This window comes from Octopus bimaculoides, chromosome 1 (genome assembly GCF_046866305.1).
Source record: "Octopus bimaculoides isolate indiv1 chromosome 1, ASM4686630v1, whole genome shotgun sequence".
In the NCBI taxonomy this organism is placed as follows: domain Eukaryota; kingdom Metazoa; phylum Mollusca; class Cephalopoda; order Octopoda; family Octopodidae; genus Octopus; species Octopus bimaculoides.
Window position 1 is genome coordinate 4,103,067 of NC_142928.1, and position 14,719 is coordinate 4,117,785.

The 14,719-nt window shown below is 40.5% G+C and overlaps 1 long non-coding RNA gene across 2 annotated transcripts in view; it reads right to left on the bottom strand.

Annotated features, from left to right (window-relative positions):
- LOC128250479 (uncharacterized) overlaps positions 1-8,680 on the bottom strand; it is a 147,836-nt gene extending 139,156 nt beyond the window's left edge. For both annotated transcript variants that reach the window (XR_016240785.1, XR_016240780.1), the window contains exon 1: positions 8,589-8,680. This is a non-coding gene — a long non-coding RNA (uncharacterized LOC128250479). The remainder of the gene's footprint in view (positions 1-8,588) is intronic.
- Positions 8,681-14,719: the final 6,039 nt, after the last annotated feature.

Below are 14,719 nucleotides of genomic sequence, written 5' to 3' on the forward strand. Positions count from 1 at the left end.
CTTCTCACGCACAGCACATTTCCAAAGGTGTCGGTCAGTAGTCATCGCCTCGGTGAGGCCCAATGTTCGAAGGTCTTGCCTCACCACCTCAGCCCAGGTCTTCCTGGGCCTACCTCTTCCACGGGTTCCCTCAACTGTTAGGGAGTGGCACTTTTTCACGCAGCTATCCTCATTCATTCTCACCACATGTCCAAACCAGCGCAATCGTCTCTCTTGCACACCACTACTGACGCTTCTTATGTTCAGCTTTTCTCTCAAGATACTTACACTCTGATGGGTATGCACATTTACATTACACATCCAGCGGAGCATGCTGGCTTCATTCCTTGCGAGCTTACGCATGTCCTCAGCAGTCACAGCCCATGTAGCATGGCTGTTCGTACACATGCGTCATACAGTCTGCCTTTTACCCTGAGTGAGAGTCCCTTTGTCGCCAGCAGAGGTAAGAGCTCTCTAAACTTGGCCCAGGCTATTCTTATTCTAGCAGTTACACTTTCAGCGCACCCACCCCCACTACTAACTTGGTCACCCAGATAGCGGAAGCTATCAACTACCTCTAGTTTTTCTCCCTGGAATGAGATAGAAGTTGTTTCCTGTTTGTTCACAGTGTTTATTGCACCTGAACATCTGCCACATACAAAGACTAACTTTGTAGTTAATCTACCTTTTATATTGCTGCACCTCTTATGTGTCCATAGCTTGCACCGGGTACATCTTATAGAGTTACTACCTACTCCATTACTGCATACTGAGCAGGGCCATCTACCTGAAGGGGTTTGTGTTTTATCTACCTTCCTACTTATTAGGATTTTGGTTTTTGCTAGGTTGACTCTAAGGCCCTTCGATTCTAGTCCTTGCTTCCACACCTTAAACTTCTCCTCTAGTTCTGATAGTGACTGCACAATTAGTGCAAGGTCATCAGCATAGAGGAGTTCCCAGGGGCAACCTGTCTTGAATTCCTCTGTGATCACCTGAAGGACTATGATAAATAGGAGGGGGCTGAGGACGGAACCTTGGTGGACCCCTACCTCTACCCAGAATTCATTACTGTACTCATTTCCAACCTTCACCTTACTGACAGCATCTCTGTACATGGCTCGCACAGCTCTCACTAACCATTCTTCTATCCCAAGTTTCCTCATTGACCACCAGATAAGGGATCGGGGAACCCTGTCAAAGGCTTTCTCCATGTCAACGAAGGCCAGGTACAGAGGTTTATCCTTGGCTAGATATTTCTCCTGCAGCTGTCTCACTAGAAATATGGCATCAATGGTGCTTTTACCTGGCACGAACCCAAACTGCATTTCATCTAAATTGATTTGCTCCCTAATTAGTTGGGCTATGACCCTTAACCTCTTATCCCTTATAATTTATCTTTCTTGTTCATAAATAGATACTTTTTAGTTACTTAAGTCTATGCGAGATGGTTATCCATATAAATATATATTTGTGTATGTGTGCACAGATAAATATGTGTGTGTATCAGTACAAATCTTTATTTTTTCTGATTCTTGGCTTATAATTAATATAGAGATAGCATGTTTATCTTTCCAGTATTCTATAAGTAATTGCCCTGAGCAGTCTTTATAGAAACCACCTAATAAGTAAATAATTGAGTACATGAATGAATATTAAACTGATTCTATTTAATCTTTCCTTTTTAACATTTATAATTGATATATACACACATTTTACCTATTTTGGTTATGATATCATTTTTGATAATCTTAAATTTTATTTTTATACAACATAACAATATTGTTTATAAACAATCACCCATAGTACCCCATGATAAAATTTCCTCTATATTAACATCATAGGTTTTATTAGCATCTTGCCCCTTTAACTGGTAGTTAACATCATGATTTAGGGTCTTCCCCTACTCAGCCTCCTTTTATAGACAATAACTCTATACCCAATTTACTACTCCTAATATCTTGACAATATTTATGACCACACCTAGCCATGAGCTGTCAACTCACTCTTGCCCTTCGTTCCAAACAGACACAGTCCTCGAGTCTTAGATTTAGTAGTTGTTAAAAAGACAAATAAATTAGAAATGAACCGCAATCCTTTACAATCTATGACCCCAGTCGGCTTCATGCCTTTCTTGGAAATGTAGTCTATTCTTAGCTACAATAGCAACAACATTAATTTCTTCCATCTTCTTGCTCTGTTAAAGTATTTGAGAAAAAATTATATTAATGTGTCCGACTTGTTAAAATTCTATTTATTTGTGCAGCTGAGGATAGATAGCCCTGCATTTAAATTGATGTAATGATAGTATTGTTCAATTAAATGGAGCTGCTTGAAACGATCGTACTGCATCACTTCTTGATATCCTGTTGCTTATTTTGATTTTATTCACCTTACTTCGAGCTGTGCAGATAAATAATTCCTATTCATCATCATCATCATCATCGTTTAACGTCCGCTTTCCATGCTAGCATGGGTTGGACGATTTGACTGAGGACTGGTGAAACCGGATGGCAACACCAGGCTCCAGTCTAATTTGGCAGAGTTTCTACAGCTGGATGCCCTTCCTAACGCCAACCACTCAGAGAGTGTAGTGGGTGCTTTTACGTGTCACCCGCACGAAAACGGCCACGCTCGAAATGGTGTCTTTTATGTGCCACCCGCACAAGCCAGTCCAGGAGCACTGGCAACGATCTCGCTCGAAAATCCTACGGGAGCCAGTCAGGCGGTACTGGCAACGGCCACGCTCAAAATGGTGCATCTCATGTGCCACCCGCACAAGAACCAGTCCAGGGGCACTGGCAACGATCTTACTTGGCTTGCCGGGTCTTCTCACGCACAGCACATTTCCAAAGGTGTCGGTCAGTAGTCATCGCCTCGGTGAGGCCCAATGTACGAAGGTCTTGCCTCACCACCTCAGCCCAGGTCTTCCTGGGCCTACCTCTTCCACGGGTTCCCTCAACTGTTAGGGTGTGGCACTTTTTCACGCAGCTATCCTCATCCATTCTCACCACATGTCCATACCAGCGCGATCGTCTCTCTTGCACGCCACAACTGATGCTTCTAATGTTCAGCTTTTCTCTCAAGATACTTACACTCTGACGGGTATTCACATTGACATTACACATCCAACGGAGCATACTGGCTTCATTCCTTGCGAGCTTACGTATGTCCTCAGCAGTTACAGCCCATGTTTCACTGCCATGTAGCATGGCTGTTCGTACGCATGCGTCATACAGTCTGCCTTTTACTCTGAGTGAGAGTGCCTTTGTCGCCAGCAGGGGTAAGAGCTCTCTAAACTTGGCCAAGGCTATTCTTATTCTAGCAGCTACACTTTCAGCGCACCCACCTCCACTACTAACTTGGTCGCCCAGATAGCGGAAGCTATCGACTACCTCTAGTTTTTCACCCTGGAATGAGATAGAAGTTGTTTCCTGTTTGTTTACAGTCTTTATTGCACCTGAACATCTGCCACAAACAAAAACTAACTTGCTAGTTAACCTGCCTTTGATGTTGCTGCACCTCTTATGTGTCCATAGCTTGCACCGGGTACATCTTATAGAGTTACTACCTACTCCTTTTCTACATACTGAGCAGGGCCATCTACCTGAAGGGGTTTGTGTTTTATCTACCTTCCTACTTATTAGGATTTTGGTTTTAGCTAGGTTGACTCTAAGGCCCTTCAGTTCTAGACCTTGCTTCCACACCTGAAACTTCTCCTCTAGTTCTGATAGTGACTCCGCAATTAGGGCAAGGTCATCAGCATAGAGGAGTTCCCAGGGGCAACCTGTCTTGAATTCCTCTGTGATTGCCTGGAGGACTATGATAAATAAGAGGCGGCTGAGGAAGGAACCTTGGTGGACCCCTACCTCTACCCGGAATTCATTGCTGTACTCATTTCCAACCCTCACCTTACTGGCAGCATCTCTGTACATGGCTCGCACAGCTCTCACTAACCATTCTTCTATCCCAAGTTTCCTCATTGACCACCAGATAAGGGATCGGGGGACCCTGTCAAAGGCTTTCTCCATGTCAACGAAAGCCAGGTACAGAGGTTTATCCTTAGCTAGGTATTTCTCCTGCAACTGTCTCACTAGAAATAAGGTATCAGTAGTGCTTTTACCTGGCACGAACCCAAACTGCATCTCATCTAAATTGATTCGCTCCCTAATTAGTTGGGCTATGACCCTCTCTGTAACTTTCATAACCTGATCTAACAGTTTGATGCCTCTGTAATTATTTGTATCTAAAGCGTCACCTTTACCTTTGTAGCAGTTGACTATGATGCTGCTACACCAGTCATTGGGTATGACTCCTTCATGTATCACCTGGTTCGTAATACGGGTGACTAGGCTATAGCCAACACTGCCAGATATTTTGAGCATCTCTGCAGTGATTCCTGATGGGCCGGGGGCTTTCCCGGTCTTCATACTCTTAATTGCTTTATCTACCCTGGTACTATCAACTCGGATAGCTGGTCCCTCTATTGGGTCGACATACGGCAGGCTCTCTTTCTCCCATTCATTCTCTTTATTAAGCAATCTATCGTAGTGGCATCTCCAGACCTCTTTCTTTGCATCCTCATTTAATGCAAGCGTACCATCATCCATGCGAACACATTTCTCTCCTACAACATCACTATTCTCTCTCCTACACTGTCTTGCAACACGAAATACCTCGAGTCTTTAGTCCTCATGGCGCAGAACATTGGCAAATCTTTTCTTATCTGCTTCCCCTCTGGCTAAATAAACCTGTCGCCTAGCCTCCCTTCTGGCACATTGGTACAATTCCCTGCTACCACCGTTCTTCCAGTCCTTCCAAGCCTGTTTCTTTTGTCTAATAGCCCTGTCTACCTCCTTGATCCACCACCACGTTACTCTGGGTTGGGAGGGGACCTTACACCACCCACAAATCTGGTCGGTGGCTTTCAACAGGTTGTCCCGCAGAAATCTCCAATTGTCTTCCACGTTGTATGATGCTATATCCCCTTCTATTTCGTTAAATGCTTCAAGTAACTTGTCTCTAAGTCTCTGTCCGTTTGCAGGGTCTTTAAGCTTCGACACCCTTCTCCTCCAAGCCTGTCTAATTTTGGGCAGCCATTTTGCCTTGATCCCAAAGTCGCTAACTACTAATCTATGTTGTGGGGTACATTCTTCGCCAGGGTAGGTTTTGGCATTTATAAGCCGCCCTCTTTCCCTATTTCTGGCGAGGATGTAGTCGATTTGGCTAGAGTGTCTGCCGGAGCGGTAGCTGACTAGGTGACTGGCAGGTTTCCTGAAGTTGGTATTGCAGACCATAAGATCGGTTGCATCACAGAACTCCAGCAGTCTGGTTCCCTCCTCGTTGCGGGAACGGAAGCCATAGCCTCCATGTATGCCATGGAAGCCTCCAGCACGACGTCCGACATGACCGTTGAAGTCTCCAGCCACAAAGAGAAGGTCCCTGTCACTCGTCGACGAGGTAGTTTGCAAGAGGGTGTCATAGAATTGGTCTTTCAGACCATCTGGTAGCCCCGGTTGAGGTGCATAGGCTGAGATGACAGTAGCTAATCTATGATGAAGCACTAGTCTGATCTTAAGTACTCTGTCACTTACTCTAACGACCTCGATTACCTTATCCACCCATTTCTCCGCTAGAAGTATTCCTACGCCCCCGACCCCGTCAGTGTTCCCTGCCCAGAAAATCTTGTACCTGTGTTCTTTGCCTGTGAGGAACCTCGCAGAACCTCCTCTCCATCTTACTTCCTGGATGCAGCACATATCTACGCGTCTTCGTTCAAGCATCTCAACAATTTCACCAGATCTACCTTTCAGCGTGCCGACGTTGAGAGTGCCAATTCTAACAGTATGGGTGTTGGGGGTGTGGGCCTGTAGCGTGGGAAGGGGAAAAGCAGTGTCGTGTACCTGAAAAGAAAACTTGCAATTGGAAGAATTCATAAGCAAAACAGTACCTACAAACTGCAAACATTTCTCAAACTTAATGCGCTACCCAAAGGTAGGGGAGAGGATGGCCAAGGCCACTAGATGGGTTCCGGGAGACAGCCGAGGATGACAGGATGACAGAGGAATGAACTTCCGGTGGGGGGGGGGGAGGGCGGGTTACCGCCAGCGAGTAGATAGGGCTCTTAATTGTAGATTTTAAATATTTGAGAGACAACAATGCATAAATCGTAATTTTTAAAAGAGCAATGGATTCTAGGTGAATAACGTAGCATGAATTTAGGAAGCTTAGAAAATGAATAAGTATGAATTTAAGACAACAACTGAATTCAATTGAATTTCATGGAGAGAAACAAGATAAATAATAGAGGGCAAACTAAAGCGCGAAGGTATGAGATGTCTGAGGCCGTAAATAAATAAAAATCTCTATCTTAACTGCATCTTGGAGACTTCGTCGTAGTATGTCAGCGGAGATAATGGATTGAGATAATTTGGAATGGATTTCTCATTTATATATAGCCAGAACCTGAAGACCTTAAGGAAAAACTACGAGAGAGAGAGAGAGAGAGAGAGGATGGAGGGGTAGACAGAGGCATGGCGAGAGAAAAGATCATCATCATCATCATCATCATATATATATATATATATATATATATATATATATATATAAAGAGAGAGAGAGAGGGGGGACCAGTCAAGCAGCACATCACGCTGTAAATTCTTGGGCTGAGAAATCAACACTTAAAAGCCATAATTTTAAGGAGCGATAAGAATTTTTGAATAAAGGAAAATGGGTAGGGGTGGGTAGGTACCGCCAGCGAGTAGATAGGGCTCTTAATTGTAGATTTTAAATATTTGAGAGACAACAATGCATAAATCGTAATTTTTAAAAGAGCAATGGATTCTAGGTGAATAACGTAGCATGAATTTAGGAAGCTTAGAAAATGAATAAGTATGAATTTAAGACAACAACTGAATTCAATTGAATTTCATGGAGAGAAACAAGATAAATAATAGAGGGCAAACTAAAGCGCGAAGGTATGAGATGTTTGAGGCCGTAAATAAATAAAAATCTCTATCTTAACTGCATCTTGGAGACTTCGTCGTAGTATGTCAGAATTCCTATTATTTATATATATATATATATATCAAAAGGATGTGTTATAATACTATTCCACATATACAAAAACAACCATACCAACAATCCAACATACCTCCATCATCAGCTGCCCCACAGATATCATTATGGTTTTGTCACCTGGGCAGTACCATTGAATCTGGTGGTGTCAACAGCAATAAAATAAGTGTTGTTTGGGAACAAACAAACCAAAGAAACCACAACTTTCAAACACATTAACCCTGTGTACAACAGTATCAGTAAATAAATTCAATAAGTCAATCTATAACCAACTCTTAAATATGTAACTAAACAGCAACTAAGTCATACATTTTATTCCCTACAGTCTTCCATAGTATAATATACAAGTGAAAGCTTAATAACCACATTCATTCCATTTAAATAAAGGCAGGATTAAGAACTAACTTTAAAATTAAACTACAACAAAGAAACACATAAATTTATGTACATCTGTATCAGTATTAATAGTAAACTTACACTAACTAAATTATATACTAAATAGCGACCAATCTTTAAGTCCATACAAATAATAATCCCACCAATCTTCCATAGTTACTACTATAATAAATTCACTTTTCTCAGATATCTACTCATTTATGAAGGGCTACTATAGACTATCTTCCTGCTTTTTGCTTAATTATATTCAGATGCGTATTTGCACAACTTATAAATGCTTTGATACCTTAAACAGCTTCTTAACCATCTTTTATTTTTATTTTCATCACCTCAACCAATATATTTCCTATGGCTGTCTTTGTTTAACCAGATTATGTCTTCTATGATAAGGATGTTGGATTTTAGAAATTAGATCTAATCTGAGCACTTATCTGTCTGTATGCATTCTATGCTTTCTATTGTATTGTTACCCACTCGGTGTGTGTGTGTGTGTGTGTGTGCGTGTGTGTGCGCGTGTGTTTATGTGTATTGGCCAATTAATGTAAAACTGCTTATATTTTAACTGAATCTAAAAACAAACATGAACTGTCTGAGAAAGCTGTTGAAATTCCCCTGGTAAGACCAGGTCCCAGGCATGGATGTCCTCTCTCAAGCTGGTTTGCCAAGCAGTTACATGTTGCTGAGGAGAGTGCAAGTTAGAGGAGGAGGCTACCTTGTTCGAGTGCCTGACATGTGACTCTCCAAAAGACTGTTTTACAAGGAACTGGCAGAAGGCAAGCGCATGCAAGGTGGACAGAACAAAACGCTTTAAGGACACACTTAAAGCCTCACTAAGGTGCTTCCAGGTCAACCCTGACATCTGGAAGATGCAAGCACAGGTCTGCCATGCCTGGTGTAGCTGCACAAACAGTGGTGCCATCTCCTGCAAACAAAATGGGAACACAGGAGCACAAAGAGAACATGAGCTGCTGGAATTTGAACTCAGACCATGAAGCCAGATAAAATGTCACTAAGCATTTTGCCCAGCATGCTAATGATTCTGCCAGCATGCCACCTTAATAATAATAATAATAATAATAATAATAATAATAATAATAATAATAACAACAATAATGATGATGATGATATTGAGATCTTACCAAGATGTTGAAAGTCAAATTCGTGAAGTTAAAATATGCTAAAATATTGTGTGATGTTGATAATGAAGGTCAAAAATAAACATGAAAATACAAATCATGCAACTGCCATCAAACTGTTTCTTATCATGTTTAATGGGTAATAAATTTACTTTGAATGTCACAGATGGCAAAGTCATTAAGTTATCATCTGAGCCAGGAAGGGCCAATGAATTATATCTGACCACCTTCACTGTTGCTGCACTCACAGCTGAAAGTAACGCAGGGGATGCACAACTGGTGTTGTTGCTTGCAGTTTGAGCCAATTATGTATACACATACTAGACAGTTCCACCTAGAATTACAGCAATGTAATAACATGTTGAAGTTTAACGACCTTTCATTAATTGAGCTCTTTATATTTTTTGGTGTTTATTCATCAATTCTCTCTCTAAAAATCTTAATTGAACAATAAATTTATCTATAATCTTCATAATACAGTTTCATTCAAAACAATTTCAATTGTGTCTCCAATTTCCTTCCATAGTTAAAGATATTTCAACCTGTTATTCTCAAATCAACAAATATTTGACTCCCTGCTTCAAATTTTTGTGAAAGATTTTCCTTCCTCCTTCCTCCTCAATGAGAACACAGAATACAGTTTCCGTCCATATCATTCTTGGATGTTGAACAAACTTAACAGATTTAAAACCACCTCAGTTTTTAACTTGCAGGGCTGAAATCAAACTTCTTAAAATGACTAGATGGCTCTTTTAACGAAAGTATAGGCTACAGTTGTGGAATAGAGGAGCTGAACTCCAAGAACTCCAAGGAGAAATCTATAATTTGCTTTTAATTGCCATTGTAATTAGGTGTGGAGCATGAGAGACGGTACTTTTGGTAGGAGATTTTGCTATTCTTTACAGGACAGCTCACCACTAGTCCTTGGTCCCTGCCAGGCACCCAGCTCTCACCTATGGTTCTAAGAAATATCTAAATGAGGAATCGATCTATTTTTGACTTGTTTCAGTCACTGGACTGTGGCCATGCTGCAGCACCACCTTGATGGGTCTTAGTTGAAAACATTGCCCCCCCACCCTAGTGCATATTTTTGAGTTTAGTACTTATTTTATTGGTCACTTTTGTTAAACTGCTAAGTTACAGGGATGTAAACAACTAAACAGTTTTTCGGGTGATGGGTGGGGGAAAGCACAGGCGCAAACACAGACACACACACACACACACACACACATGGAGCAAATAATTCACGAGAAAATAATTTGCAAAGATATCATTGACTCTATTATTATCTAGTGTAACAATTTAAAAATGATAATAACAGAATTAGTAATATAGGTGATTGCAGGCCCCCAAAAAGCATTAAATAGCTGAAGAGTTAAAATTAATCAAAGGACATAGTAAGTATATCTACCTGCTGGAAATATCAATAAAAACTCTTATTTTGGTAACTTAAATAAGAGTTTTGACTGTTATTTCCAGCAGGTAGACATACTTCGCATGTCCTTTGATTAATTTTATATATATATATATATATATATATATATATATATATATAGTTCAAATTTACAAAAAGACAAAAGACAAAAGACAAAGACCAGTGTAGGAAAAAACAAGCAGGTGTATTAGTTTGATGCTGAGGAAGGTGAGAAAGTCTTTTACTTTTCAAGCCTGTGCTCTTCAACAGAAAGGAATAAGAGGAAAAAATGGAGAGAGAGAAAAACTGCATAGAGTCATGTGTGTGTGTGTGAAGGTGCATGGTTCAGTGGTTGGAGCATCAGGCTCACAATTAGGAGGTAGTGAGTTCGACTTCTGGACTGGGCTGTGTTTTGTGTTTTTGACCAAGACACTTTATTTTCATGTTGAAATGAGTTGCAACATCAGTGGTGCTAAGCTGTATTGGTCTTTGCTTTTTCCTTGGATAACATCAGTGGTGTGGAGAAAGGAAACTGGCATGCATGGACGACCTTGCCTGCACAACTTTACCCAGACTTGTGCGTTGGCGGGGAACTTTCTAGGTGCAATCCCATGGTCATTCATGACCAAAGAGGGCCTTTACCATATATATATATATATATATATATATATATATATATATATATATATATATATATATATATATATATATATATATATATAAGTGCAGGAGTGGCTGTGTGGTAAGTAGTTTGTTTCTCAACCACATGGCTCCAGGTCCAGTCCCATTGCGTGGCACCTTGGGCAAGTGTCTTCCACTATAGCCTTGGTCTGACCAAAGCCTTGTGAGTGGATTTGGTAGATGGAAACTGAAAGAAGCCTGTCATATATATATATATATATATATATATATATATATATATATATATATATATATATATATATATGGTATTTTTATATAAGCTTAAAGCTTATGGCGATCACCATTCAATAACTAATGAAAATAGTCTAATAAAGGGGCATATAAGCCCTCGCCATAAGCTTTAAGCTTATATAAAAATACCATCCACACCAAAAGCATATATGTGTGTGTGTTTGTGTGTCTGTGTTTGTCCCTCTCACCATGCCTGCCTCTATATAAATAGCGAATGTCATTTCTGTTTACTTGGATCCTTGTCCGTTTGTCTTGTTTGCAGTCAAATGTTTGTTTCACTTTGCTTTGCTTGTCTTGTATATCATTTCAAGAGAATATATTTTGTGTGCATTAATCACATATGTACTACATAGAATAGACATCATAGGACTTAAGTCTATGACCAGGCAAGACAAATAGGAAGCAGTGCCAAAGGAACAGGTGTGGCTGCTGTGTGATAAGAAGTTTGCTTCCCAACCACCTGGCTCCAGGTTCAGTCCCACTGCATGGCACCTTGGGCAAGTGTCTTCTACTATAGCATCAAGTCAACCAAAGCGTTGTGAGTGGATTTAGTAGACAGACACTGAAAGAAGCTTATCATGTGTGTGTGTGTGTGTGTGTGTGTGTGTGTGTGTGTGTGTATACGTGTGTGTGTGTATATGTGTGTGTGTGTGTGTGTGTGTCTTTGCGTCTGTGTTTGTCCACCACCACTGCTTGACAACCGATGGTGGTGTGTTTACATCCCCATAACTTAGCAGTTCAGCCCCAGTATGGTCGCAGTCTAATGACTGAAGCAAGTTAAAGAATAAGAGATAAAGGTTTAAAAGTACCCTTCAATCGTTGGGCAATCTGCTGTGCTTGAGAAGACCTGTTGAGTCAAGTAAAATTGTTGTCATGGCTGATGTCAGTGCCGCCTGACTGACTCCCATGCTGGTGGCACATAAAAAGCATCATTCGAGCGTGGCCAATGCCAGTGCTGCCTGATTGGCTTTCGTGCTGGTGGCACATAAAAAACACCCACTACAATTTCGTAATGGTTGGCATTAGGAAGGACATTCAGCTGTAGAAACCTTGCCAGATCAGATTGGAGCCTGGTGCAACCTCCCAGTTTGCCAGTCCTCAGTCAAACCATCCAACCCATGCCAGCATGGAAAGCAGACGTTAAATGATGATGATGATGATGATGATGACTTCTTTCGTTCTTTCTTTCAATTCACTGAAATACAACGATTACGCAACAGTTTTCCTTTCCTTTACATAATTTTTTTGTATTTTTATTGAACTTTGCAAGATCTTTTCAGCTGCAGATTTTGGGTAATAAGGCAGAGATGAGGCAACCCTCTGCTTTCATAGGTGGTTGGGCTGGTCTTGTAGCCCCATCCAGCCAAAAGAACTCTTGACCATCCCATTTGCATTCTCATGTGGTTGGGTATCTTCCACTAGATCCATACTGATTCTGAACCAACAGGGAAATTTACAGCAGGGATATTCCCATGTTAATTGGGGGAGGGTCGTTCTCCAGCTTTTACGTCCGGAGCTGGTGTCTGGTTTCTTCCTAAGAAGTCGTTGAGGCCTGGATATATTTGAAAGAGCTTCATGACTTCAGTCATTAGGCCGAGAGGTTGACATCCACGAAGAAGATGGGATTCATCACTAATAGTCATTCTCATTTTGACTCAACTGGCCACCTCAGATGATAACCCTAACCCTAACCCTAACCCTTTAGATGATAGTCACACCTGTGGATCATTCTGGAATCCCTGTTACAAGAACAGACACAGGTGATGGTTGAGGTTCAGAGGGATAGACAGAGAGGGAGGCATAGACCAGGAGCTAATAACATGAAATAAAATCATAATGTAATAGAAGGACTGATAATAAGCAGTCTTAACTATTAAAATAGAGGAAGATCAAAAGTTTCATGATGGTGGGGAAAAGATACTTGGCTGCATTTGGAAGTATTGAAGGTAACAGTTCTACTGGGCATTCTATTCCAACAATAATTGGCACTGTCTTCGCTTTCTTCATTTTCCACAGCTGAGCTATTTCGTACTTAAGAGGGTTATATCTATCTTTTCGTCTTCCTTCTTGACTATTTATGGGTCAAACGAGTATGCAGCATCAACTATATCATTATTATTATTATTATTATTATTATAGTAGCAGTCACACAGTATACAATATTGTGAGGTTGTTGATTGAAGATATTGTGTCTACCGGGGGTTTGTACTGTTTGTCAAGCTACAACAAGGACCTCAGACAGACAGTACTTTATGCAATTATTATTATTATTCTGGTAGAATCATTAACCAACTGGACAAAATGCTTAACAGCATTTCGTTTGTTTTTACGTTCTGAGTTCAAATTCCATTGAGGTTGATTCTTTTCCTTTCATCCTTTCGGGGTCAATAAAATAAGTACCAGTTGAACACTGGGGTCAATGTAATTCACTTGCACCTTCCTCCTTAAAAATTGCAGGCATTGTGCCAAAACTTGAAACTGTTATTATTATTATTATTATTATTATTATTATTATTATTATTATTATTACTATTACTATTATTATTATTATTATTATTATTATTATTATTATTATTATTATTACTATTATTATTATTATTATTATTATTGTTGTTGTTGTTGTTGTTGTTGTTGTTGCTGTTGTTGTTGTTAAGGCAGTGAGCTGGCAAAACCGTTAGCGGTATTTTGCCCATCTTTACGTTCCGAGTTCAAATTCCACCGAGGTCTACTTTGCTTTTCATCCTTTCGGGGTCGATAAAATAAGTACCAGCTGCATGCTGGGGTCGATGTAATCGATTATCCCCCTCCCCTAAATTTCAGGCCTTGTACCTAGAGTAGAAAGGATTATTATTGTTATTATTATTATAAGTAGTAGTAGTAGTGAAGTGAAGGTGCATGGCTTAGTGGTTAGGGCATCACGATTGTAAGGTTGTGAGTTCAATTCCTGGCAACGTGTTGTGTCCTTGAGCAAGACACTTTATTTCCCGTTTTTCCCAGTCCACTCAGCTGGCAAAAATGAGTTGTACTAGTATTTCAAAGGGGCCAACCTTGTCACACTCTTTGTCACGCTGAATCTCCCCAAGAACTATGTTAAGGGTACATGTGTCTGTGGAGTGCTCAGCCACTTGCACGTTAATCTCACAAGCAGGCAGTTCCGTTGACTGTATCAGCTGGGACCCTTGCTGTCGAAACCACCCACCGAGTGTCCCTTTTAGTAGTAGTAGTAGTAGTAGTAGTAGAAGTGGGGTGGGGAAGAGGCAGCAGCAGTGTTAAAGTATTCCTGACATTTCTCAACCATCTGCTTTCTCCCTTTCTTGCTTTCTCTCTCTCTCTCTCTCTCTGTATGTGTGTGTGTGTGTGTCTACAAATGCCCATATTGGTTACAGCCGATACTAAAGTTGCATTAAAAGTCAACAGCTTCCTCCAAAACAATTCATCACTTTCCTTTTGTCTATGTTTTCCTCGTTCCATACCATTTTTTTAAGCATCGATGTTCTTTTCTTTTCCTCTTCTATTTCCCTCCTCTTTTTTCTTCTTTACTGATAACAGATCTCAAGTTTCACATCTCATGCATAGCAAACAATCAATAAAATTCACCGGAATTCATGATGTGGATATTCCACATAGTGTTAACAACAAAGTAAGATGAGCCAACAATAGCCCAACACTGCTTCTACATCAGGGGTGGAGAAGATCCTACATTCTTGAACAATATTTGGCCCACGTTCACATCTGAATCTTCTTGCTAGCAAAAACTCTACAAAAATAGAAATAATACATTTCTAAA